General features: G+C 40.4%; 1 pseudogene; it reads right to left on the bottom strand.

Annotated features, from left to right (window-relative positions):
• Window positions 1-14264: 14264 nt before the first annotated feature.
• Window positions 14265-14594, bottom strand: LOC102394130 (annotated as a pseudogene).
• Window positions 14595-24717: the final 10123 nt, after the last annotated feature.

Here is a 24717-nt window from a genome sequence, read left to right as displayed (position 1 = left end):
TTCAGTATTCTTGCCTTGAGAACCCCATGAACAGTATGAAAAGGCAAAATGATAGGATAATGAAAGGAACTCCCCAGGTCAGTAGGTGCCCAATATGCTACTGGAAAAGAGTGGAGAAATAACTCCAGAAAGAATGAAGGGATGGAGCCAAAGCAAAAACAATACCCAGCTGTGGATATGATTGGTGATAGAAGCAAGGTCCGATGCTGTAAAGAGCAATATTGCATAGGAACCTGGAATGTCAGGTCCATGAATCAAGGCAAATTGGAAGTGGTCAAACAGGAGATGGCAAGAGTGAACATCGACATTCTAGGAATCAGCAAACTAAAATGGACTGGAATGGGTGAATTTAACTCAGATGACCATTATATCTACTACTGCAGGCGGAAATCCCTCAGAAGAAATGGAGTAGCCATCATAGTCAACAAAAGAGTCCAAAATGCAGTACTTGGATGCAATCTCAAAAATGACAGAATGATCTCTGTTCGTTTCCAAGGCAAACCATTCAATATTACAGTAATCCAAGTCTATGCCCCAACCAATCACGTTAAAGAAGCTGAAGTTGAATGGTTCTATGAAAACCTACAAGACCTTTTAGAACTAACACCCAAAAAAGATGTCCTTTTCATTATAGGGGACTGGAATGCAAAAGTAGGAAGTAAAGGAACACCTGGAGTAACAGGAAAATTTGGCCATGGAATACAGAATGAAGCAGGGCAAAGACTAATATAGTTTTGTCAAGAGAACGCACTGGTCATAGCAAACACCCTCTTCCAACAACACAAGAGAAGACTCTACACATGGACATCACCAGATGGTCAACACCGAAATCAGATGGATTATATTCTTTGCAGCCAAAGATGGAGAAGCTCTATACAGTCAACAAAAACAAGACCAGGAGCTGACTGTGACTCAGATCATGAACTCCTTATTACCAAATTCAGACTTAATATGAAGAAAGTAGGGAAAACCACTAGACCATTCAGGTATGACCTAAATCAAACCCCTTATGATTATACAGTGGAAGTAAGAAATAGGTGTAAGGGCCTAGATCTGATAGATAGAGTGCCTGATGAAATATGGAATGAGGTTCATGACACTGTACAGGAGCCAGGTTTCAAGAACATCCCCATTGAAAAGAAATGCAAAAAAGCAAAATGGCTGTCTGGGGAGGCCTTACAAATAGCTGTGAAAGAAGAGAAGCGAAAAGCAAAGGAGAAAGGGAAAGATATAAGCATCTGAATGCAGAGTTCCAAAGAATAGCAAGAAGAGATAAGAAAGCCTTCTTCAGCGATCAATGCAAAGAAATAGAGGAAAACAGTAGAATGGGAAAGACTAGAGATCGCTTCAAGAAAATTAGAGATACCAGGGGAGCATTTCATGCAAAAATGGGCTCAATAAAGGACAGAAATGGTATGGACCTAACAGAAGCAGAAGATATTAAGATGTGCCAAGAAGACACAGAAGAACTGTACAAAAAAGATCTTCATGACCCAGATAATCACAATGGTGTGATCACTCATCTAGAGCCAGATATCCTGGAATGTGAAGTCAAGAGGGCCTTAGAAAGCATCACTATGAACAAAGCTAGTGGAGGTGATGGAATTCCAGTTGAGCTATTTCAAATCCTGAAAGATGATGCTATGAAAGTGCTGCACTCAATATGCCAGCAAATTTGGAAAACTCAGCAGTGCCCACAGGACTGGAAAAGATCAGTTTTCATTCCAATCCCAAGAAAGGCAATGCCAAAGAATGCTGAAACTACTGCATAATTGCATTCATCTCACATGCTACTAAAGTAATGCTCAAAATTCTCCAAACCAGGCTTCAGCAATACATTAACTATGAACTTCCTGATGTTCAAGCTGGTTTTAGAAAGGGCAGAGGAACCAGAGATCAAATTGCCAACATCCGCTGGATCATGGAAAAAGCAAGAGAGTTCCAGAAAAACATCTATTTCTGCTTTATTGACTATGCCAAAGCCTTTGACTGTGTGGATCACAATAAACTTTGGAAAATTCTGAAAGAGATGGGAATACCAGACCACCTGTCCTGCCTCTTGAGAAACCTGTATGCAGGTCAGGAAGCAACAGTTAGAACTGGACATGGAACAACAGACTGGTTCCAAACAGGAGAAGGAGTACGTCAAGGCTGTATATTGTCACCCTGCTTATTTAACTTCTATGCGGAGTACATCATGAGAAACACTGGACTGGAAGAAACACAAGCTGGAATCAAGATTGCCAGGAGAAATATCAATAACCTCAGATATGTAGATGACACCACCCTTATGGCAGAAAGTGAAGAGGAACTCAAAAGCCTCTTGATGAAAGTGAAAGAGGAGACTGAAAAAGTTGGCTTAAAGCTCAACATTCAGAAAATGAAGATCATGGCATCCGGTCCCACCACTTCATGGGAAATAGATGGGGAAACAGTGGAAACAGTGTCAGACTTTATTTTTGGGGGCTCCACAATCACTGCAGATGGTGACTGCAGCCATGAAATTAAAAGACGCTTACTCCTTTGAAGGAAAGTTTTGACCAACCTAGATAGCATATTAAAAAGCAGAGGCATTACTTTGCCAACAAAGGTCCTTCTAGTCAAGGCTATGGTTTTTCCTGTGGTCATGTATGGATGTGAGAGTTGGACTATGAAGAAGGCTGAGCACTGAATAATTGATGTTTTTGAACTGTGGAGCTGGAGAAGACTCTTGAGAGTCCCTTGGACTGCAAGGAGATCCAACCAGTCCATTCTAAAGATCAGCCCTGGGATTTCTTTGGAAGGAATGATGCTAAAGTTGAAACTGCAGTACTTTGGCCACCTCATGCGAAGAGTTGACTCATTGGAAAAGACTCTGATGCTGGGAGGGATTGGGGGCAGGAGGAGAAGGGGACGACAGAGGATGAGTTGGCTGGATGGCATCACTGACTCGATGGACGTGAGTCTGAGTGAACTCCGGGAGTTGATGATGGACGGGAGGCCTGGCGTGCTGTGATTCATGGGGTTGCAAAGAGTCGGACATGACTGAGCGACTGAACTGAACTGAACTGAAGAAATAATATTGCAAAAAAATAATAATAATGGTGTAATGACAAAAAGGAAAAGATGTACTTCTCTTCTTGCCCTAACCCCATCTACTTTATATACCATGAGTGTTGATATGTAATGCAAAATTCTTGTCTATAGCCTAGCATCGTAGCACTGCAGCCAAGGAAGCCTAAGCATTATCACAGAGGGAATATATACATGAAGAATATCCAAGAACTCACCTCCAGTTCAAGGGACTCATACAAATATTACTTGAGTTTTATTGCTATGTGTGAAAATCTTTTTTATAAAGGTGTTTGTATATGTATAGATTATTAGTTACTCACTATAAAATGTCTAAAGTATTATATTATTATAATAAAGAACAAGGAACATAATATAAATATAAAGAATATAATAAAGAAGAATATTTATTATACATTATAATAAAGAAGAGTATTAACTAAATGTTAAGCATAAGATAGGGGCTAAGGAAAATCTCCGAAGAAAAAGTGTCTGTAATATTAGGAAAACATGATCAGAGAAGATAGAGATGTGAAAATAAGATGTGTCCATCTACCCTCAGTGGGTATTCAGCAGAAAGACAGATAGTCAAAGTTTCTATGTATAATAATACCAGTGTAATGATCTGAAAACTTTGAGACAGTTGCTAAGAAAGGAAGAAAATTCCTGATCTTTGAAAAAGAAACTTCATTTCAATCTTTGGCCCTTGAATCGTAGGTAGGCCTGGAGAAACATTGTTAATTTTTTTGAACATTAGAGAGCTTAATCAAGATTTTTTAAATTCCATAAATCATTGTATATATAAAAGAATAATATCTGCAGCAAGAGATAAGAAGGGGAATGAGATGCTGAGTTCTCAGTCCTAGTACACGAGCATTTGGAAACCTATTATGCAAAGGCCATAGGGGAAAGAGGAGCAAAGAGTATTTTGAATTTTAATTCAAAGTAAAACATGGTTCTACCATCTTTAAAATATTGATAAGACTTACTTTCAGCTCTGGCAACATAGCAGACTAATATGATGATCATACTGTGTATAAAAGCAAGACAACTATATGCTGGCTAAATGCTCTTTAACACTACAGGTGAAGCTTGAGGACAATATGCTAAATGAAATAAACCATTCAGAAAGACAACTATGGCATGATTTCATTTATATGAGGTATCTAAAGTAGTAAAATGTGTAGAATCAAAGACAGCAATGGTAGTTGGCAGGTATTCAGGAGAGCGGCCATTGCTGCTGTTCAGTCGCTCAGTCATGTCTGACTCTTTGTGACCCCATGGACTGCAACACAATAGCCTTCCCTGTTTTTCACCATCTCCCAGAGCTTGCTCAAACTCATTTCCTTCAAGTCTGTGATGCCATCCAACCATCTCATCCTTTGTCGTCCCCTTCTCCTCCTGCCTTCAATCTTTGCCAGCATCAGGGTCTTTTCCAATGAGTCAGCTCTTCGCATCAGGTGGCCAAAGTATTGGAGTTTCAGCTTCAGCATCAGTCCTTCCAATGAATATTCAGGACTGATTTCCTTTAGGATTCACTGGTTTGATCTCTTGCAGTACAAGGGACTCTCAAGAGTCTTCTCCAACACCACAGTTCAAAGGCATCAATTCTTCGGTGCTCAGCTTTCTTTATAGTCCAACTCTCACATCCATACATGACTAGTGGAAAAACCATAGATTGACTAGACAGAACTTTGTCGGCAAAGTAATGTCTCTGCTTTTTAATACACCATACAGGTTTGTCATAGATTTCTTCCAAGGAGCAAGTGTCTTTTGATTTCATGGCTACAGTCACTGTCCACAGTGATTTTGGAGACCAAGAAAATAAAGTTTGTCACTGTTTCTATTGTTTCCCTTCTATCTGCCTTGAAGTGATGAGACCAGATGCCATGATCTTTGTTTTTTGAATGTTGGGTTTTAAGTCAATTTTTTTACTCTCTTCTTTCACGTTCATCAAAAGGTTCTTAAGTGCTTCTTTGCTTTCTGTCAAAGAGTGGTGTCATCTATATGTCTGAGGTTATTGATATTTCTCCCGGCAATCTTGACTCTGGTTTGTCAAGATTCCAGCCTGGAATTTCACTTGATATATTCTGCATATAAGTTAAATGAGCAGGGTGGCAATATACAGCCTTGAGGTATTCCTTTCCCAATTTTGAACCAATCCATTGTGCCATGTCTGGTGCAAACTGTGGCTTCTTGACTTGTTTGCAGGAGACAGGTAAGGTGGTCTTGGATCCCCATGCTAAGAATATTCCATAGTTTGCTGTGATCCACACAATCAAAAACAACACCCAGTTGTGGATGTGACTGGTGATGGAAGTAAAGTCTGATGCTGTAAAGAGCAACATTGCATAGGAACCTGGAATGTTAGGTCCATGAATCAAGGCAAATTGGAAGTGGTCAAACAGGAGATGGCAAGAGTGAACATCAACATTTTAGGAATCAGTGAACTAAAATGGACTGGAATGGGTGAATTTAACTCAGATGACCATTATATCTACTACTGCAGGCAGGAATCCCTCAGAAGAAATGGAGTAGCCATCATAGTAAACAAAAGAGTCTGAATGCAGTACTTGGAAGCAATCTCAAAAATGACATAATGACCTCTGTTCGTTTCCAAGGCAAACCATTCAATATCACAGTAATCCAAGTCTATGCCCCGACCAGTAATGCTGAAGAAGTTGAGGTTGAACGGTTCTGTGAAGATGTACAAGACCTTCTAGAACTAACACCCCAAAAAAGATGTCATTTTCATTATAGGGGACTGGAATGCAAAAGTAGGAAGTCAAGAGATACCTGGAGTAACAGGCAAGTTTGGCCTTGAAGTACAAAACGAAGCAGGTCGAAGGCTGACAGAGTTTTGTCAAGAGAACGCACTGGTCATAGCAATCACCCTCTTCCAACAACACAAGAGAAGACTCAACACATGGACATCACCAGATGCTCAATACCAAAATCAGATTGATCATATTCTTTGCAGCCAAAGATGGAGAAGCTCTATACAGTCAGTGAAAACAAGACCAGGAGTTGACTGGGTCTCAGATCATGAACTCCTTATTGACAAATTCAGACTTAAATTGAAGAAAGTAGAGAAAACCACTAGACCATTCAGGTATGACCTAAATCAAACCCATTATGATTATACATGGAAGTGACAAATTGATTCAAGGGATTAGATCTGATAGAGTGCCTGAAGAACTATGGACAGAGGTTTGTGACATTGGACAAGAGGCAGAGATCAAGACCATCCCCAAGAAAAAGAAATGCAAAAAGGAAAATGGCTGCCTGAGGAGGCCTTACAAATAGCTGAGAAAAGAAGAGAAGCTAAAGGCAAAGGAGAAAAGGAAAGACACACCCATTTGAATTCAGACTTCCAAAGAATAACAAGGAGATATAAGACACCCTTCCTCAGCGATCAATGCAAAGAAATAGAGGAAAACAATAGAATGGGAAAGACTAGAGATCTCTTCAAGAAAATTAGAGATACCAGGGAACATTTCATGCAAAGATGGGCACAATAATGGACAGAAATGGTATGGACCTAACAGAAGCAGAAGATATTAAAAAGAGGTGGCAATAATACACAGAGGAACTATACAAAAAAGATTTTCATGACCCAGATAATCACGATGGTGTGATCACTCACCTAGAGCCAGACATCCTGGAATGTGAAGTCAAGTGAGCCTTAGGAAGCATCACTAGGAACAAAGCTAGTGGAGGTGATGGAATTCCAGTTGAGCTATTTCAAATTCTAAAAGATGATGCTGTGAAAGTGCTGCACTCAGTGTGCCAGCAAATTTGGAAAACTCAGCAGTGCCCAAGGACTGGAAAAGTCAGTTTTCATTCCAATCCCAAAGAAAGGCAATGTCAAAGAATGCTCAAACTACTGCACAATTGCACTCATCTCACATGCTAGCAAAGTAATGTTCAAAATTATCCAAGCCATACTTCAACAGTATGTCAACCGTGAACTTCCAGATGTTCAAGCTGGATTTAGAAAAGGCAGAGGAACCAGAGATCTAATTTCCAACATCCATTGGGTCATTGGAAAAGCAAGAGAGTTCCATAAAAACTTCTACTTTTGCTTTATTGACTGTGCCAAAGCCTTTGACTGTGTGGATCACAATGGACTGTGGGAAATTCTTAAAGAGAAGGGAATACCAGAGCACCTCACCTGCCTCCTGAGAAATCTGTATGCAGGTCAAGAAGCAACCATTAGAACTGGACATGGAACAACAGACTGGTTCCAAATAAGGAAAGGAGTCTGTCAAGGCTGTATATTGTCACCCTGCTTATTTAACTTCTATGCAGAGACCATCATGCTAAATGCAGGGCTGGATAAATCACAAGCTGAAATCAAGATTGAATGGATAAATATCAATAACCTCAGATATACAGATGACACCACCTTTATGGCATAAAGCAAAGAAGAACTAAAGAGCCTCTTGATGAATGTGAACGAGGATAGTGAAAAAGTTGGCTTAAAACTCAACATTCAGAAATCTAAGATCATGGCATCCTGTCCCATCAGTTCATGGAAAATAGATGGGGAAACAATGGAAACAGTTGCAGACTTTATTTTGGAGGGGGGGGCTCCAAAATCACTGCAGATAGTGACTGCAGCCATGAAATTCAAAGACGCTTGTTCCTTGGAAGAAAAGCTATGACAAACCTAGACAGCATATTAAAAACAGAGACATTACTTTGCCAACAAAGGTCCATCTAGTCAAGGCTATGGTTTTTCCAATAGTCATGTATGGATGTGAGAGTTGGACCATAAAGAAAGCTGAGTGCCAAAGAATCGATGCTTTTCAACTGTGGTGTTGGAGAAGACTCTTGAGAGTCTGTCGGGAGCCGCGTTAGGCATTACTGACAAAATGGAGGCACGGTCCCCCAGCCCCCTCTTCTCATTCCTCAGGCACTGATCCTGGGATGAAGGAGTTAGGCCTTGTAATTCTGACTTGTCTTTTCCTCTTGTTAGGTAGATAGAATAGGGAAAAGGAGTCCAAAATGGCGGTGGCTAAAAGACAAGGAAAGTCAAGGGACAGTCCGAAGACCAGAGTCAAGCCTTTTCAGGCAGAACAAACAGCACTCCTGACTAAGCCCAATTTGCATAGGGCAGGCCCAGGTGGAGGAAAAAACATATAAAAGGAGGAGCCAAAGCGCTTTCTCACTCACTCTCTTTCTCTTCTGTGTGCATGCACACTTTCTCTCTCTCTCTTGATCTCTCTCACTTCTCTCACTCTCTCTCTCTCCCTCCCCCGTGCGCTCCTCCACTCTCTTCTCTTCCAGTCTTTAGGTTAGCATGCCTTCACTCGTCAAGGATGGATTCTCCTGCTATCTTCTAAATAAAATAGAGCTGTAACACTGACTTGCCTAAGAGCTATAACACGGTTTGCCAAGACCCGAGAGCTGTGACACACAGAGGGCTTTAATGTCCATCGCTCCAAATCTTTGTTGTGATGAGACAAAGAACGGAGGAACATACACTCGCGTGACACTCTCTTTGGCTGAGTTGACTGAAAAGGAATATTACGGTGTTTATTGTTCTTGAGAGGAGCATGAGAAGGCACAAAGCCTTCTGCCATTGTGCTCAGAAAATAATTCATAAAGTTAAAGTTAATCATTGACATTTGTTCAAGGACTTTTACAAAAGAGTGTTCCAGGATGAGCACATAAGCTGTAGCTTGAGGCCATGGGAGGGATTACTATCTGAAGCTTATTTGTGAGGAAAATGTTTATGGCAAAGGAGTTTACTGAATTTAGGGCTTAGAAATAATTAAAATAGAAGTTAAAGATTTAAGGAATGTTGTAAAGTTAGCATATTTTACTATAGCTTATAGAAGTTAAGAATTTTTAGAGACACTATAGCTAGAAGCCTTTTTAAGAGATAGTGAGCTCAGGATGTTAAGGGCAAACAGGATTTAGGAAGATAAGTAGTAAACTGAAGAATGTAGTATGAGTTACAATGTAATCACAAGTTAACTATAGGACACATTAAAGGGGGTAGATAACAGATGATAAGGCTGATTCCAAGAGAATCACTGAAGCAGGAACTCTGAAGAGCAACAATGATTTATGGAGATAATAAATCTGGGAGAGGAGGAACTGAAAATGTCAAACCTCTGGTCTCATGTTTTTGTAAAAGTATAAAAGAGAATCTTAAACTTGAAATAAACAGGCAGTCCATAGAAAACTGAGAGGCTGTCTCATTGGCCGACACTGTCATCTCTTCAGGTTGAATCCCAGGTTGCTGGAGTTGGACTCTGGCAAGAGTCCCTTGGACTACAAGGAGATCCAACCAGTCCATCCTAAAGGAGATCAGTCCTGGGTGTTCATTGGAAGGACTGATGTTGAAGCTGAAATGCCAATACTTTGGCCACCTGATGTGAAGAGCTAACTCATTTGAAAAGACCCTGATGCTGGGAAAGATTGAGGGCAGGAGGAGAAGGGGACGACAGAGGATGAGATGGTTGGATGGCATCACCGACTCAATGGACATGTGTTTGGGTGGATTCCGGGAGTTGGTGATGGACAGGGAGGCCTGGCATGCTGCTGTTCATGGGGTCACAAAGAGTCGGACACGACTGAGTGACTGAACTGAACTAAATTGAGAGTGTGTAATCCATAATTATTTGAACCAATATGTTGTATATAGGCCTGTATATTGTTTGCAATTTTTCAGTATTATAAACAATGATGAAATGGAAAAAAAAAAAAAGAAAAGAAAGCTGAGTGCCAAAGAATTGATGCTTTTGAACCATGGTGTTGGAGAAGACTCTTGAGAGTCTCTTGGACAACTAGGAGATCCAACCAGTCAATCCTAAAAGAAATCATTACTGAATATTCATTGAAAGAACTGATGCTGAAGTTGAAACTCCAATACTTTGGCCACCAGATGGGAAGAACTGACTCATTGTAAAACACCCAGATGCTGGGAATGCTTGAAGGTGGGAGGAGAAGGGGACGACAGAGGATGACATGATTGGATGGCATCACCAATTCAATGGATATGAGTTTGAGTAAGCTCCAGAGTTGGTTATGGACAGGGAAGCCTGATGTGCTGCAATCCATGGGGTTGCAAAGAGTCGGACACGACTGAACGACTGAACTGAACTGAACACTGTTTTTCTGGAATACTGGCTGGGAGGGGGATGTTGAAATTTACTAGTCATTGTGCATTCAGTTTCAGATAAGCAAGATTAATTAATTCAAGATCTGCTGTATAACATTGTATCTACAGGCAATGATAATATATTGTACACTAAAAAATGTAATAGTGCTTCCCTGGTGGCTCAGCTGGTAAAGAATCTGCCTGCAATGAAGGAGACCTGGGTTTGATCCCTGGGTCGGGAAGATCCCCTGGAAAAAGGAATGGCAACTCACTCCAGTATTCTTGCCTGGAGAATCCCTTGGACAGAGGAGTCTGACGGGTTACAGTCCATAGCGGTCACTAAGAGTTGAACACAACTTAGTGACTAACACACAGACAAATATTTTAAGAGAATAGATCTTATTTTAAGGTTTATCAAAATAAAATAAAAATTCAAAAAGACATGCTGTCTAAGCATGATGACAAAGATTGAAAGTAAATGAAATATAAATATGTACTACACAGAATATCTGAGAAAGCTGAGGTAGTTCTTTTGATATTAGAAAAATAATAGTTATGTTGGATATTTTGAAATCACTTTATTGGAAAATTGAAAATATCTTCAACATCTTTATTAATTGTTGCTGCTGCTAAGTCACTTCAGTCGTGTCTGACTCTGTGCGATCCCATAGACAGCAGCCCACCAGGCTCCCCCGTCCCTGGGATTCTCCAGGCAAGAACACTGGAGTGGGTTGCCATTTCCTTCTCCAATGCATGAAAGTGAAAAGTCAAAGTGAAGTCGCTCAGTTGTGTCTGACTCTTAGCGACCTCATGGACTGCAGCTTTCCAGGGTCCTCTGTCCATGGGATTTTCCAGGCAAGAGTACTGGAGTGGGGTGCCATTATTAATTATGTAATTGCAAATTAAAAATCACAATGAGATTTCACTATATATCCAACAAAATGACTGAAACTAACCAGTTGACAATATCAAATTTTGGCAAGGATATGGAACAACTAAAACCCCTATACATAGTGTAATATGGTACAAATACTTTGAAAAGTGTTTTTCAGTTTTTCATAAAGCTAGATATATACCTATCCTACTACCTAACACTTCTGCTTTTAGAAATTACCCTAGGAAAATGAAAAAATATGAGTACGTGGTAACTTGAACACAAATCTTTATAGCAGCTTCTTTCATAATAATAAAGAACTGAAAAGAAGCCAGATGTTCATCAACAGTTGAATGTATAAATCAACAGCAGTTTATTAATATAGCTATATAACATTTGGTGATAAAAAGGAATGAACATAGATACACACATCAAATATGAGTGCTTCTCAAAAGAGGCTTCACTGAAAGTGCTTACATGTATGATTCTATTATTTGAAGTTCCAAAACAAGCAAAATCAACATGTGGTGAAAAGCATAAGAACAATGGTTGCCCCTAGGGCATGAGAATGAGGCTAATTGTGAAGAGACCTGAAGAACCTTTTCGTATGATCCAGTCGGCCAACTCCTGGGTATATACCTTAGAGAAATGAAACTTATATGTTCATATAAAAACTTATCCATGAATGCTCATATCTGCTTTGTTCAACATTGCCAAAAACCTGGAAACAACCAAAATGTCCTCCAATAGGCTGAGGGTTAAACAAACTATGGTACGTCCACACAATGGAATACTACTCAACAATAGAACATAATTATTGATACACACAACAATCTTGATGAACCTCAAAAGAAGTATGTTTAGTGATAGCAGCCAGCCTCAAAAGCTGATAAACTTAATGAATCTACTTACAAGACATATGGGAAAGGTAGTTTTTTAAGAGATGGAGACCAGAGCAGCAGTTGTAAGGACTAGGTTTGAAGAAAGAGTTTGACAGCTATTGAGAGTTTAAAGTACTCTATAATATCGCGTTCTTTTTGTGTGGCTAAGGGGCCTGCAGGGACCTTGGGTAGACACAAATTTATCTTCAAGGGCATGCCCTGGATGACAGCCAGCAGAGTCATAAGAAATTGCAACTGAGATGACTTCCCCAAAGGCCCTGGCAATTTAACAGTCTCTTCTGCCTCCCAGCTCCTTCCTCTTGTGGGTCCGTTAGATAGAACTCTCACAGAGCTTACCAAAACTCTGCTGGCTTATTTATTTTATTTTATTTTATTTGGTTTTGAATTGACCAATTTGGCTTTATCCAGGGGACCTCAGAAACACTTAACCTATGGGCCCTAATAAAAGCTGTAAGTCCCAGTTCCTGCTGCCTTCTCTCTGCCTGTCTCCTGCCCTGCCCTTCTGTGTGGCCCTCCAGGCATGCTTTGTACCTCCTCCAGGACTTATGAGTAATAAACTTCTCCATTTCACTTTCCCTTGTGGTATTTGTTGAATTTTTGCTCCCCATCCAACTCTCCACCCAGGGGTCTATTTAATCAACATTCTTTTTACAAAAATCAAGCACTTAAACAGGGACTGCTGTACCAGACCAGGGACTTGCTGGATTGGTGGAGCTGTTCCATGTCCTGAATATGGTGGTGAATGCACACATGTATACATGTGCTAAATTCATAGAACTGGGCTCCAAAAGAGGTTGATTTTATTGCATAATATAAGAAAACCAAAAACAAAAAAGAAATATCACAGTGCCATGGACTGCATACAGAACTAACCTTACTACTTAGTAAGTTTTTATTTTAGCACAGGTATACTTTTATATGGGCTTCCCTGGTGACTCACTGGTAAAGAATCCGCCCACCAATGCAAGAGAAGCAGATTCGATCCCTGGATCCGGAAGATCCCCTGAAGAAGGAAATGGCAACCCATTCCAGTATTCCAGCCTGGGAAATTTCATCGACAGAGGAGCCTGGCAGGCTATAGTCCATGGGGTCTCTAAAGAGTCAGACATGACTGACTGAGTGAGTAAGCAACCTGTTTTTATATATTTTAAAAAGATCTTTTCTGTCCTATATTATGTATATCATATATGTGTAATTTCCTCTAATTCTTCTAACCATTATTCTGAAATGGTGGGCAGGTATTATGTTCTCATTATTTTAAATGAAATTAAAGGTCAGTAAAAGGCTAGTTCCTTATCAGGGAAGCAGCAGTCGGCATAAAGCTTCTTACTAATCAAATCCAAACTACCTAAGGCATAAATAAATAGCATTAATTTTAAAACGTGGGTCTCAGACATGATGACTACTCCAACTTTCTAGGCTAAAGCTCCATTTCCACCGTGATATGCAAATCGAGTGGCCAGAGGTGGAGCCTGGTCCCGCGAAAGTCACATATGCAAAATTAGAGTGGTGGCACGGGTCCTGGCCACAGCCCGCCATTACTAGGTGACAGCTTGATCCCACAGGTTGCAAGCAGGGCAACTCCTGGCATCTCTAAAGGCACACGACCAAAAAGTCAACTGGTGACCCCGAGTGACCCTGATTCAGAGTTTGCATACAGGCGGGTTGTGTCCCACCCCAGTCCCCATCCCACTGCAGTCTTGTGGTCTAGGCCCCTGCCCCCATGGGAACTCCTGTCAAGCACGCTGTCCACCATCCCTGCATCCCATGCCGCCAGGCAGTCAGTCACCTTGGCACCTTCGCTCGACCATGATGCTGCCCTCTTGGTCTTGAGCATCACCGCCAGGACCCTGGTCCCTCTGGGGACTTGGCCTGGCTCCTACTTGCTCAGAGCCAACGGGGGAGCCTTCCTTTACCTGGCCCTTCACCCCAGACTCCACTCCACCGCACCCCCACTGCAACCAGCCTCTCCCACCAAGGCCACTGCATGTGCTATCACCATGGGCGACCACTCCTCTCTGCCTGCCATCCCCAACTCCACCCGTACGCACAACACTCCCACTCCACTCCAGTCAGACCCCCAACCCCCACCTCTCCAAGGAGGGGGTCCCATCACCACCTCCCAGGCCAAGTGACTGGAGCACACACAGGGATGTCTTGAAACAGGTTGATTGATTTGACATGACTGGGCCCGATGCAACAGGCTGTGCGGTCGGTCAATGAGCAGGCTTGGCACCCGACAGCCGGGGGAAGGCCCATCCAGGGGCCGGGCACACAGGACCCGGGACCCAGGACCCGGGACCCAGGACCCAGGGTTGAGCAGCTAGTGCCAGGCTGGGGCCACCAGGGAGATGGTTGTCATCCCAAAAGAGCCTCTGAGCAGAGCATTGTGGTGGACCGCCATGCCCACGAGCTCTAGGGTGATGTGCCTCTGACCGTTGTTCTAGGCCTCGTTGCCTGCCAGCTCCAGCACCTTGGTAGTCAGGTGCTACATGATGGCTGCTAGGATGATGGGTGCGGACGAGCTCAGGCGCTGGGCGTAGTAGCCTTCCCGCAGGATGCGCTCCATGTGGTTCATGGAGAAGGACAGCTCGGCATGGGCAGTGCGGGAGCGGCGGCCAGACGACCTTCGACAGCCCCTTTCCCTGGGCATGCTGACCATTGAGCCCGCTTTCCCAGAGACCACGTTTTGCGGTGAAATGGGATGAGGTGTGGTGGGATGATATGCGGCGAGATGAGATGCGGCGGGATGAGATGTGGTGGGATGAGATGCGGTGAGATGAGTCAGCTGGTCCCAACCTCTCAAGACAACCGGTACTCTCAGACCTCTACTCTGTATCCTAGCAACCACGAGCCGGCCCCTCACTGGTTGGGGCACACACTCTGTGACAGGCAGACCCCCTGAGATCACTGCTTTCCCATGCCTCTCCACCCCATCCCCACTCCCACAGGCCTGGGCCTGGCCCTGCAAAGAAATAGCGCTGGCAGGATCCTGCTCACCCTGCCCATTGGACCCTCTCTTTGTCAGAACTCTCCCTTTCCATGGGAGGAGACTTTTGTACAGAGAAGGGAGCAGACCACCCAGTGGCACCAAGTATACACTGGTAGTGCTGGGCCACCATCACCACTGTGTCTAGTTCCAGAACAGTGGCACCACTGCAAAGAGAAACCCCTGTACTGGCCAGGCAGTCACTCCCCACTGCCCCCTCCTGCAGTTTCCCCCACCCCACTCTACCCCCATAATCCTCAGGCAACCAACCACTCATCAGCTTCCTATCCACAGCCCTTTGCCTGTTCTGGAGACTTCCTAGAGATGGAGGCATACAATAAATAGGTGGCCTTCTGTGTCTGGCTGCTGTCACTTAGCATAGGGTCTGTGCCCATAGAAGCATGAATCAGCACTTCTTTCCTTTTCCTGGCTGAATAGTATTCCACTGTATGGCTAGACCACACATGTTTTCTAACTGCTCAGCAGTGGATGGACATTTGGGTGACTTCTGCCTTGTGCCTACTGTGGTGGACATTCCTCTGTGGGGTTCTGTGTGAACGCCTGTTTTCAACTCTTTGGGATTTATATCCATGAATAGATTTACAGGTTTACTTCTAGACTCTTAATTATATTCCAATGATATAAGTGAAAACATGAGAAATATTCATTACCTTGAGTTATACAAAAAATTCTTAGGTGTGATGTTCCAATTAAAAAAAAAAGACTTAAATTGAATTTTATCAAAATTTAAAATTTAGCTCTGTGAGAAATACTGTTCAGAGTCTGGAAAGACAAGCAACAGATAGAAAACATATTTTGAGGTCATGTAACTGATAAAGTACACTTAGGATGTAGATATCTTAAAACTTATGATAAATAAACAAACAACCCAATTTAAAGTCCAATTGTCCTGGCAGGTTACTTTGTAGATAGCAACAAATGGTCTGAAGTTTATATGGACCCAGAATAGCCAACACAATGCACTTCCCAGGTGGCACTAGTGGTAAAAAAAAAGCTGCCTGCAAATGCAGAAGATGTAAAGAGACACAGGTTCAATCCCCTGGAGGAAGGCACAGCAACCCACTCCAATATTCTTGCCTGGAGAATCCCATGAACTGAGGAGTCTGGCAGGATTACAGTTCTCTGGATTACAGTGACTCTTTGAGACCCAGACACAACTGAAGTGCCTTAGCAGCAGCCAACAAAATATTGAAGGAAATGGAGAAAGTTGGAGGACTGACATTATCCTATTGAAGACATACCATGAAGCTAAAGTAATCAAAATAGTGTGGTATTTGTGAAAGAAAAAACAAATAGATAAATGGAATAGAACAGAGTGCCCAAAAATGGACCTACATAAATATAATTGACTAATCTTTGATAAAGGAGCAAAGAAAAGACAATGGAACATAAATACTCTTTTAAACAAATGATACTGAAACAACTGAACATATACATGCAGAATAAATAAATAAATAAAGACAGACATAGATGTTACACTCAAAGGATGAACATCAAAGTGTAGATACTTTTTATATTTTGGATAACAATCTTTTATGATATGTGTCCTTTTCAAATATTTTTCTCCCAGTCTGTGGCTTGTTTTATTCTCTTGACAGGGTCTTTTGCAGAGAAGTTTTAAATTTTAATGGCATCAAGCATATCACTTATTTCTTTCACAGGTCATCTTTCATGCTTTATCTAAAAAGTCATCACCATACCCATGGTCCTCTGGGTTTTCTATGTTATCTTCTAGGAGTTTTAGAGTTTTGCAGTTATGTCTGTGATCCATTTTGAGAATGGGCTCCCAAAAATAGTTGTTGCCAGTGTCTGTGTCCCTAGGAGAGGTCCCCATTGCCTCCTACCTCTTTGGAGGTCTCTCCAAGATCAGCAAGTGGCTCTCTCCCAGGCATCATTCAAATTATTGCTTCTGACTTTGGTCTCAGAGTGTATGAGATCTTGTGTTCACCCTTTAAGTGTGGAGTCTCTATTTTCTACAGATCTCTCACTCTCCCAAAAGTAAGCCCCACTGACTCCAAATGCTTTAGTATCTTGTCCCTCTGGTACAGAACTCTTAGACTGAGGAGCATGATGTGGGACTCACTCCCTCTCTGTCCTTGGGGAGAACCTATGCAATAGTAATTATCCTCCCACTTGTGGGCTGCCTACCACAAGAATATGGGTCTTGACTATATCACGTCTTCACTCCTTCTACCTGTGTCACTGTGGTTCTTTCCTTCAGATCTTTTCTGCTAGTGTTCAAGTTATTCTTATCAACAGTTGCTCTGTAAATAGTAGTAATTTTGGTGTGTCAATGCGAGAGGTGAGCTCAGAGCCTTCCCATTCCACCATCTTGACCACTCCCCTATGGAAAAAAAAATCCTGTGATTTTGGAGCAGAAGAAAATAAAGTCTGTCACTGTTTCCATTTTTCTGCTATTTGCCATGAAATTATGGGACTGAATGCCATGGTCTTAGTTTTCTAAATGTCGAGTTTTAAGATAGCTTTTTCAGTCTCCTCTTTCACACTCATCAACAGGCTCTTTAGTTCCTCTTCACTTTCTGCCATAAAGGTGGTATTATCTGCATATCTGAGGTTGTTGATATTTCTCAGAAATCTTGATTCCAGTTTGTGCTTCATCCACCTGGCATTTCACATGATGTACTCTGCCTATAAGTTAAGTAAGCAGGGTGAAAATATACAGCCTTGACACACTCCTTTCCCAATTTTAAACCAATCCTTTGTTCCATGTCTAGTTCTAACTATTGCTTCTCGACCTGCATACAGATTTATACCTCCTAACAGGCAGGTTAATGTGGTCTGGTATTTCCATCTCTTTAACAATTTTCCACAGTTTGTGGTGATCCACACAGTCAAAGGCTGTGGCATAGTCAATAAATCAGAAATAGATGTTTTTCTGGAACTCTTGTTTTTTCGATAATCCAGCAGATGTTGGCAATTTGATCTCTGGTTCCTCTGCCTTTTCTAAATCCAGCTTGAACATCAAGAAGTTCATGGTTCACGTACTGCTGAAGCCTGGCTTGGAGAATTTTGAGTATTACTTTACTAGAGTGTCAGATGAGTGCAATTGTGCAGTAGTTTGCTCATTCTTTGGCATTGCCTTTCTTTGGGATTGGAATGAAAACTGACCTTTTCCAGTCCTGTGGCCACTGCTGAGTTTTCCAAATTTGCTGGCATATTGAGTGAAGCACTTTCACAGCATCATCTTTCAGTATTTGAAATGGCTCAAATTCCATCACCTCCACTAGATTTGTTTGTAGTGATGTTTCCTAAGGCCCACTTGACTTCACATTCCAGGATGTCTGGCTCTAGGTGAGTGATCATCTGGGTCGTGAAGCTCTTTTTTGTACAGTTCTTCTGTGTATTCTTGCCATCTCTTCTTAATATCTTCTGCTTCTGTTGGGTCCATACCATTTCTGTCCTTTATTTGTTCCCTTGGTATCTCTAATTTTCTTGAAGAGATCTCTAGTCTTTCCCATTCTATTGTTTTCCTCTATTTCTTTGCATTGATCACTAAGGAAGGCTTTCTTATCTCTCCTTGCTATTCTTTGAAACTCTGCATTCAAATGGGTATATCTTTCCTTTTCTCCTTTGCTTTTCGCTTCTCTTCTTTTCACAGATATTTCTAAGGCTTCCTCAGACAGCCATTTTGCTTTTTTGCATTTATTTTTCTTGGGGATGGTCTTGATCCCTGTCTCCTGTACAATGTCATGAACCTCCATCCATAGTTCATTAGGCACTCTATCACATCTAGTCCCTTGAATCTATTTCTCACTTCTACTGTATAGTCGTAAGCGATTTGATTTAGGTCATACCTGAATGGTTTACTGGTTTCCCCTACTTTCTTCAATTTAAGTCTGAATTTGGCAATAAGGAGTTCATGATCTGAGACACAGTCAGCTCTTGGTCTTGTTTTTGCTGACTGTATAGAGCTTCTCCATCTTTGGCTGCAAAGAATATAATCCATCTGATTTCAGTGTTGACCATCTGGTGATGTCCATGTGCAGAGTCTTCTCTTGTGTTGTTGGAAGAGGGTGTTTGCTATGACCAGTGCATTGTCTTGGTAAAACTCTGTTAGCCTTTGCCCTGCTTCATTTTGTACTTCAAGGCCAAACTTGCCTGTTACTCCAGGTATCTCTTGACTTCCCACTTCTGCATTCCAGTTCCCTATGGTGAAAAGGACATCTTTTTTGGTGTTAGTTCTAAAAGGTCTTCCAGGTCATCATAGAACAGCTCAACTTCAGCTTCTTTGGCATTAGTAGTTGGGGCACAGACTTGGATTACTGTGATATTGAATGGTTTGCCTTGGAAACAAATAGAGATCATTCTGTCATTTTTTAGATTGCACCCAATCTCAATTAATTAATATTAGTCATTAATTACTTAGTCATTAGGGAAAAGGAAGTCAAAATCAAGATGAGATAACACCACTGCTACATCCACTGTAATGACTATATTTTTTTTAAAAAACTAAAGATCAAGAGTTCAATCCAGTAAGAAGACATAACAATTGTAATTATTTATGCACCCATCATAGGAGCACCTCCATGATAAGGCAATTGCAATCAGCCATAAAGGGGGAAATCAACATTAACACAATAGTAGTAGGAGACTTTAACACCCCACTTACACCAGTAGATCATCCAGACAGAAAATCAATAAGAAAACACAAGCCCTAAATGATATATTTGACCAGATAGAATTAATTGGTATTTATATGCCATTCCATCCAAAAGCAGCAGAATACAACTTCTTCTCAGGTGCACACAGAATATTCTACATGATAGGCCATATCTTGTGTCATAAATCAAGCCTCTGTAAATTTGAGAAAAATAAGATCACATCAAGCATTTTTTTCTGAGATTACAAATCAGTTACAGGAAAAAAGATTGTAAAAAACATGAACACATGGAGGCTAAACTATACCCTACTAAATAACCAACAGAATACTGAAGAAATCAAAGAGGAAATAAAGAAAATATCTAGAAACAAGTGAATGAAAATAAGACAAGCCAAAACCTGTGGGATGCAGTAAAAGCAGTTCTAAGAAGGAAGTTTAAGTTTAAAATTTCAAATAAACAGCCTAACCTTACACCTAACACAATTAGAGTAAGAGGACCAAACAAAACCCAAAGTTAGCAGAAGGTAAGAAATTGTAAAGATCAGAGCAGAAATAAGTGAAATAAAAATTTAAAAAACAGTTGCAAAGATTAATGAAACTAAAAGCTGTTTATTTGAGAAACAAAATTGATAAACGTTCATCCAAACTCATCAAGAAAAAACAGGAGAGGACTCAAATAAATAAAATTAGAAATGAAAAAGGAGAAGTTACAACTGATACTGCAGAATTCAAATGATCATAAGATAATACTCCAAGCAACTATATGCCAATGAAATGGACAACCTGGAAGAAATGGATAGATTCTTTAAAAGGTACAAGCTTCTAAGAATGAACCAGGATGAAATAGAAAATATCAACAGACCAATCACAAGTAATGAAACAGTGATTAAAACTCTTTCAACAAACAAAAGTCCAGAACCAGATGGCTTCACAGGCAAATTCTGTCAAAAATTTAGAGAACAGCTAACACCTATCCTTCTCAAGCTCTTCCAAAAAACTGCAGCATAAGGAACACTCCCAAGTTCACTCTATGAGGTCACCATCACCTGATACCAAAACCAGACAAAGATATCATAAAAAAAAGAAAATTACAGCCCAATATCACTGATGAACATACGCACAAAATTCCTCAACAAAATACTAGCAAACAGAATCCAACAACACAGTAAAAGGATCATATACTCTGATCAAGTGGAATTTATCCCAGGGATGCAAGGATCCTTCAATATATGCAAATCAATCAACATGGTTTACCTTATTAAAGAACAATAAAAACCAGATGATCACATCGATAGATGCAGAGAAAGTTTTTGACAAAATTAAAAACTCACTTATGATAAAAAAAAAAAAAAAAACTCCAGAAAGTGGGCATAGAGGAAACCTACCTCAACATAACAAAGGCCATATATGAAAAACCCATAGCAAATATCATTCTCAGTGGTGAAAAACAAAGCATTCCCCTTAAGATTAGGAACAAGACAAGGATGTCCATTCTCACCACTATTATTCAGCATAGTTTTAGACGTTCTAGCCAGGGCAATCAGAGAAAAAAAGAAATAAAAGGAATGCAAATTACAAAAAAAGAAGTAAAATTGTCAGTGGTTGCAGATGATATGATACCATACATAGATAATACTAAAGACGCTACCAGAAAACTACTAAAGCTAATCAGTGAATCTAGATAATACTAAAGATGCTACCAGAAAACTACTAAAACTAATCAGTGAATCTAGTAAAGTTGCAAAATTAATACACAGAAATCCTATACAATGAATCCTAACAATGAAATGTCAGAAAGAGAAACTAAAGAAACAATCCCATTTACCATCACAACAAAAAGAATAAGATACCTAGAAATAAATCCGCCTAAAGAGACAAAAGACCTGTACTCAAAAAACAATAAGATACTGATGAAAGACATCAAAGACAACACAAACAAATGGAGAAATATACCATCTTCTTGGATTGGAAGAATCAATATTGTGAAAATGACTGTACTATCCAAAGCAATCTACAGATTCAACACAATCCCTATCAAAGTACCAGTGGCATTTTTCACAGAATTAGAATGAAAACTTCACAATTTGTATGGAAACACAAAATACCCCAAATAGCCAAAGCAATCTTGGGAAAGAAAAACAGAGCTGGAGGAAGCAGGCTCCCTGACTTCAAACTATATGACAAAGCTACAGTAATCTAGAGAGTATGGTACTGGCACAAAAACAAAAATATAATTGGAACAGGATCAGCTCAGTTCAGTTGCTCAGTCGTGTCCAGCTCTTTGTGACCCCATGGACTGCAGCATGTCAAGCTTCCCTGTCCATCACCAACTCCCGAAGCTTGCTCAAACTCATGTCCATCAAGTCAGTGATGCCATCTCAGCCTCTTTCGTCCCCTTCTCCTCCTGCCTTTAATCTGGAACAGGCTAGAAAGCCCAGCGATAAGCCCACACACCTATGGTCACCTAATTTATGACAAAGGAGACAAGAATATACAGTGGACAAAAGACAGCCTCTTCAGTAAGTGGTGCTGGGAAAACTGGACATGCTACATGCAAAAGAAGGAAATTAGAATACTCCCTAACACCATACACAAAAATAAATTCAAAAATGGATTAAAGACCTAAATGTAAAGCCAGAAACTATAAAACTCTTAGAGGAAATATAAGCAGAACACTTTCTGACACGAATTGCAGCAAGACCCTTTTTGATCCACCTCCTAGCATAATGGAAATAAAGACCAAAATAAACAAATGAGACCTAATTAAACTTAAAAGCTTTTTCACAGTGAAGAAAATTATGAAAAAGATGAAAAGACTACCCTCAGAATGGGAGAAAATAATTGCAAATGAAGCAGCTGACAAAGGATTAATCTCCAAAATATACAAGTAGCTCATGTGGCTCAATACCAGAAAAACAAACAACCCAATCAAGAACTGGGCAGAAGACCTTAATAGACATTTCTCCAAATAAGACATACAGATTCCTAATAAACACATGAAAAGATGCTCAATATTGCTCATTATTATAGAAATTCAAGTAAAAACTAGAATGTCATATCACCTCACATGAGTCAGAATGGCCATCATCAGAAGATCTACAAACAATAAAGGCCAGAGAGAGTGTGGAGAAAAGGAAACCCTCCTACACTGCTGATGGGAATGTAAATTGGTGCACTCACTATGAACAGTATGGAAGTTTTTGAAAAAACTAAAAATAGAACTGCCATATGATCCAGCAATCTCAGCCCTGGTCGTATATCTATCTGGAGAAGTCCATAATTTGAAAAGAGACATGCACTTCAATGCTCACTACAGCATAATTTACAATAGCCTCAACATGGAAGCAGCCTAAACATCCATGACAGTGGAATGGATAAAAAAGAGTGGTACGTATATACAATGGAATACTATGCAGCAATAAAAAAACAAAATAATACCATTTGCAGCAACATGGATGAACCTAGAAATTATCATACTAAGTCAGACAGAGAAAGACAAATATCATATGGTATCACTTACTTGTGGAATCTAAAAATAAGGGGTACAAATGAACTTATTTGCAGAACAGAAATAGAGTCACAGATATAGAAAAGAAGATAATGGTTACTGGGGGATAAGGGAGGGAGAGGGATAAGTTGGGAGATCAGGATTGACATATACACACTACTATGTATAAAATAGACAACAAATAAGCACCTACTGCATAGCACATGGAACTCTACTCAATATTCTGTAATGGCTAATATAGTAAAATAATCTAAAAAAGAGTGGATATATGTATATGTATAAACATTTTACTTTTCTGTGCATTTGAAACTAACACATTGTAAATCAATTGTACTCCAATAAAAATTTAAAAAATAAAAATAAATAAAAAAAGAAAATAAGTATTTTAGAAAAATTAAAATTGTCATATGCTGCTGGTAGGAATGTAAAATGGTGCAGCCACTGTGGAAAAGTTTTGCAGTTACTCAAAGAATTCAACATAGAGTTACCACATGACCAGCAATTCTACTGCTGCTACCCAAGAGAACTGAAAACATATGTGCACCCAAAATCGTGTGCATGAATGTCCATATCTGCCTTATTCACAATAGCAAAAAGGTGGAAATAACCCAAATGTCCATAAACATAAGGTGATATATACATGTTATCTACCATTATTTGGCCATCAGAAGTAATGAAGTATCCATACTACAATATGGATGAACCTTGAAAATGTCATGCTAAGTAAAAGAAGCAAGTCACAAAAGACCACATACATGTGATTCCATTTATATGAAATGTTCAAGGTAGGCAAATCCATAGAGACAAGAAGTAGACTAGTGATTGCTAAGGGGGTTGGGGTGGTAATGGGGACTAAGTGCACATGAGCAAGAGAGATGCTATTGAGGTGATAGAAATAGCTAACGTTGGATGCAGTGATGGTTGCACCACTTGATAAATTTACTAAAAATCCTTGAAGGTACAAGTAAAAGGAATCAAATTTATGGTGTGTAAATTATATCTCAATACAAAATTTTAAAAACACTTTGGGAAGGAGAGAAAAACAGAAAGTTTGTGTGTTTGATTATTCATTAGGGGTCATATACGCCTCACTGAGCTGCTGTATGTTGTTGATGTTGCTTCTATTGCTGTGGTTATGGTAGGAGTGGAGATTTTTCCCCTGAGGACTGAGGGTCAAAGAAAGGCTTGAGTCCTTTAATACAGTTTTGTAATTAACAGAAAAAGAAAGAGTGCTGCTGGGTTGAAATTCTGAGTAACAGGGGAGGAAAGAGAAGTGAGTGGGTTTACAAAAAAATATTCAGGACACAGAAGTGGCAAGATTTTGCACTGATCAGATATTAGGAATGAGGAAGAGTGAGGATGCCTCTGACTTAACATGCTTCAAGTTGAATTCCTGTCGTCCTCTCAAACTTACTGTCCTCCTGTGCTGCTCATCTCAGAGTGGATCAGCATCCTGGCACAGAGGAAGTATTCACTGATTGTCTTCAGAGTGACAGTGTGAATGAACAGAGGAAAAATATGGCCAAAGCTTCCACGGGGTCCTGCCAAACAGCCAGTCCTATGCTCACCCACGAGGTCGGCTCAGCAGATGTCTAGCAGAAGTCCCCTCTCACCCTGTTGATCACTTGGGAAATCAT

The sequence above is a fragment of the Bubalus bubalis genome, chromosome X (assembly GCF_019923935.1).
Source record: "Bubalus bubalis isolate 160015118507 breed Murrah chromosome X, NDDB_SH_1, whole genome shotgun sequence".
Classification (NCBI taxonomy): domain Eukaryota; kingdom Metazoa; phylum Chordata; class Mammalia; order Artiodactyla; family Bovidae; genus Bubalus; species Bubalus bubalis.
The sequence above is the reverse complement of the archived record's forward strand: the minus strand, read 5'-3'. Positions and strand labels throughout refer to the sequence as shown.